At 46.4% G+C, this 4,403-nt stretch overlaps 1 long non-coding RNA gene across 1 annotated transcript; it reads left to right on the top strand.

The window, feature by feature from the left end:
• The first annotated feature begins 1,248 nt into the window (after positions 1–1,248).
• On the top strand, positions 1,249–3,310 carry LOC116994310. Its single transcript, XR_004417452.1, has 3 exons — positions 1,249–1,394; positions 1,585–1,639; positions 2,704–3,310. It is a non-coding gene; the product is annotated as an uncharacterized LOC116994310 (long non-coding RNA).
• The last annotated feature ends 1,093 nt before the right edge of the window (positions 3,311–4,403 follow it).

The following is a 4,403-nucleotide window of genomic DNA, read 5'->3' as shown; positions in this document are numbered from 1 at the left end:
GCTCCCAGCTCTCCCATGCCTTGCTGGCAGCTTGGACCCTCATTCCTATGGGGCTTACTCAGGGTCCAGGTCAGACAGGCTCCCAGATGGATGCTGCTCCCAGCCCGGGTTACTTTGCTCCTTGCAGAAGATATTTCCACCTGCAGCTCACTGCTTGGCTCGATGATCTTTGGCAGGGCACAGTGACTCGACTAAAGGGCAGCTTGACTGAAGTCAAGGTTGTGTACATCAGTCATTGTGGTGAAGACAAAGGAAGCAGACACATGTCACTGCAGCTCTGACGGAAAGCTAGGCATGTAGAAAGACAGCAGGGCTCAGGTCCAATCACAGAAGGGCAGGGCAGGGGTGAGAATAAATATGCTTCTGGAAGCTTTTTGACAACCAGGAGATATCCAACAGCTTCTGAGATCAGCCCTCCCAGGACATTTTGAAGACCCTCTCATTCGTGTGCTTTAACTTTGTTTATTAAGAGAGCCAAGGTCATGCAGGAGGTTTGCACAGAGCAACAGCCCACCCAATAAAAACCAAACCATAAACACCCAAAAAAACCCCAGCATAAAAGACATGCAGGATGACTAGATGACTCTATCTTGAGCTTTTATTAACATTTCCAGTGACAGACCTTCAAGCACTCCCTATAAATAGCAATTAGTTAAACTTCATCGTTAACTGACATGACTCCAAACTGCATCAGACAATCAAGCCTTCAGGTAAGAGTGCAGCAGCCACAAGCATGGCATGGATGCTTTGGAACAGAAATACTCAGCTCTTTCTGTAAATTATTGCCCCATTTCCTCCCAGCTGGCTGGGAGTGTTGCTGCAGTGATATCAGCTAAGCCTGTGCACATTTATTTCACAACCACTGCACAGCAAGCAGCAGAACAGGTAGAGTTCTCAAATGACACCATGACTGGGGTTTGGCTCTGTGGCAAGGCTATAGTTGTGTGTCTCCTCAAATATCTGCTGAATAAACCAGGAAAATAGCTGAAGTCATTCTGTTCATTTTCCTTGCTGCTTCCTGTCAACTCTAGATTAATAAATCATTGCCGTGTGATGATGGCTATGAGGGGTGCTTGTGATGAGCCTTTGATGACAGACTGCAAAGGGAGACCATACACCAGGGCTGTGTGAGCTGTACTATCAGTGGGTTTATTATTCATAAGCTGTGAAGAGCTGGGCCTGAGAAGAGCCTAGGAAATCCTGCTCCACAGGGCCATGACCACAGTGCATAATGAAACCTAAGCAGAGACCCTTGGTACCAGCACTGATGGGATCTGCTTTCCTTTTTCCATCAGTGCTCAAAGTACAGCTTCCAGGCTGGAATAGAGAAGTGGCTGGACAGGAGATTTCTTCAATGGCACCTTTGGTTGAAGGACCTGTGCCTAAAGAAGCAGGTAATTTGGGGCATCTGGAGACAATTAAGACTCATTAAGTGTGCCCCCAGATCAGCTACTCAGGGCAAAGAGGATGGACATCTGCAGGGATAACCAGTGGCTAAAGCAGTGCCTCAGCAGGGCAGTGAATCACCCTGACTCACTTGTGTCTGCTCAAAGCTGACCAAAACCATGGATTTGTTTTTCACAGGTGATTCTGAAACCCCTAAACTGAGGTCGTTGTAAGTGAATGTCAACTGCTTCTGGTAAGATGGAACAATGGCACTGGGGTGGGAAGGGACTTGGGGAAGAAGAAAAGATTGCGGGTTCTGCAAGATAACTTAAATGCTAGTAATTTCTACCTGTAATATAGAGAAATGTTGAAAACATAAACATAAATACTTTTATTCTAGAGTTTGTACAGGACAGGATTTGTGAGGGTCTGTGGTCCAACACCTCACTCAAAGCAGAGTCAGCTTCAAAAGTAACTCAGGAAAGAAAGGCATCTTGTATCCCAGCACAACCAGGTTGAGAATGTGTTGCTTTGAGTGGAGGCAGCCTTTTATATTAAACCAGTTCATATTCCCATCAAACACATTCTCATAAAGCACAGGCAACTATTCCCACTAATTTCAGGAGACTAGCTAGCTGCTGTCAGGACAGAGCTGCCTGGCTGCAGTGCAAATGACAGGGAACATGTTGGGTATAGAAGCCAGGTGGATTCTCACATTCAGGAAAGGGAAAAGTGAAACCCTCCTTTCTCTTTTTTCTTCTCCCCATCTGCTGAGTAGTTCTTGGTCAAGAACTGAACATATTTTACCTGTTGAAAGCCTTAGTGTGTTCCACACATGAGATGAGAGAGGAGGGAAGAGAGCTGTTCCTCTTCAGTCAGCTGATCTGTTACCTCTGTAAAAAGGCTGTTTGAAAACCAGTTGCCATTGGTTGGATGTGCAGTTGTTTTCCTTTAAGTTATCATCAGTGATAGAATATGCACAGACCCTTTTTGGTGCTTAGAATGTTTGAGGGCAGACCTAAATTTAACCCAGCCCTTTGGCTTTCTCCTTTGGGAGAAAAGCATTCCTGATATCAAAGGCTAGGGTTTTAATCAATGCTATGCTGAGAAAAAAAAAATTTAAAAAAAAAAACCAACAACAAAAAAACCCCATAGTTCAAGCAGAGCTGGTTGTCACCCTTGTGGGAAGGATGACAGATTTTGTGCTATATGTACAGTGTGATGTGTCCCAACCCTATGCTCAATGGACAGCACAGGTGAGCCTGAGCTCCAGGTGTTACTCATGATGATGATGATTATTATTTTTAATTTTTACAGAAAGGAGAGGAAAACAATTCCCACACTGTCTCCCTGCCATCGTGCAGCTCTGACCTATGATGCTCTCAGCAAGGATGCCAAGCCTGAAGGATCCCCCTGTCCATTTCCTCTCTCCTGTGCCTGTGGGTGGGCTCCCAGGAGCTGGGAGGAGGCAGCAGCTGTGAGGAGTCACCAGAGCTGTGCTGGCAAACCCAGCATCACAGCTGGGCATCACAGACTGCTCTGCAGGGGTGCACATTTAGCATCTGCATGAATCCCATGGAGTTTGAAACAGGTTTGTGCTGGAAGCCTGAAGCCTGGGAGTTCTGAGCTTTCTGCCACTGACCCCCAGGAGAGCACTGCTTTTGACCTGAGGCCTTGGAGAAGGGTTCCAAATTTGAATGATGGAGGGTTTTGAGTTTGGAATTTTTAGAATATAGTAATAGGTATGGGACAAGATAGAGGATTTAGGGTGTTGTCTCTGTCTTCCTTCTTCATAATTTCAGGTAGTAGCTTTTGGTTGGATAGTTAGTGCTGCACTGCAGGTCACAGGGGTTTGGATCAAAAGGATAAATAATATGGGTGTTAGCTCTTTAATAAACTGCTTAGCTTTAAAAGACCTTGTAACTAGCTAAATTTGCCTCCATTTTGCTCACTTTTAGCTGGTAGCTAAAAGTGTTGCAAAACTCTCTGTGCTTTAGATAAGATTCAATAAACAACCAAGTCTAAACAGAAGAAAATTCATCTCCTTCATGTTCTTAATCCTGACTCTGAGTGAAGACAGAAGAAAATGAAGACAAGCCACTAATTAGGTGGTGCAGCAAACTCGTTTACAGGTTTGATTTATTTGGCCCAAAAAGCTGACTCACAGGAGCCTTTGACCAAGGAGTGTTCTTGGTGGGCAGGTGGTTCTCACCACATATTGGAGGAAGCCTATAAGACATTCAGATTTTTTATTCTGAAAACATCTTGCAGCTCAGAGCAACCCTCCCCTGCCACCCTTTTTCCCCACTGTGCCCATAAGGAGCTGTGGAAGAGGGAAACTGCTCTGCTTCTGCCTGCTCAGGAGTGGGAGGAGGAAGGGGCCATTGGAGAGTGCCAGCATCCCTGGCCAGATGTAGGCACTGCAAACTTGCCAGCTGGTATTCCCAGCCTGCTCTGAGCATCTGGATAAGGGTCCTTTGACTCACCTACTGCAACTTTACACCAGGCAGTCTTTTTCTGAAGAAAGGCAACAGCCTGACAGCAGTGTGGTTACAAACCAAGGTGTCACTGTTGGCTTAGTTTAGAAACTGAGGCATGGGTGAATTAAAGCCTCCCGGGCTGGAGTGGGCAGCAGAACCTGGAGCAGATACAGGGCTTCTCTGCTCCAGACTAGGCTGCCTCTTCCCCCTGAGATGTCACAAGGACAGCAGAGACACTCCTGCCTCGCTGGTGTTGGGTAAGCCTGCTGCAGAGATGGTCAAAGGGGGCTCATTAATCCAGTGAACCTGTGAGATTCCCCTCTGGGCTTCTCCTCTTCCCCTCTGGTAAAATTGGTCCTGCTGCTGGATCAATTTGGAAGCTGAAGTAAGGCAGGGCCAGTGGTTCAGACGTTGCTATTTGAGAGCCTAAATATGCCCTTGGATGCCTCTCATCACACACATGGCACACAGACCCTTTTTGGCTGTACAAGAATGCATTTGCAGCAGATCGCCTTATTGACTTGTCCATGCAGCCAC

This window comes from Catharus ustulatus, chromosome 3 (assembly GCF_009819885.2).
Source record: "Catharus ustulatus isolate bCatUst1 chromosome 3, bCatUst1.pri.v2, whole genome shotgun sequence".
NCBI classification, from domain to species: Eukaryota; Metazoa; Chordata; class Aves; order Passeriformes; family Turdidae; genus Catharus; species Catharus ustulatus.
This window is presented reverse-complemented; position numbering and strand designations above follow the sequence as displayed.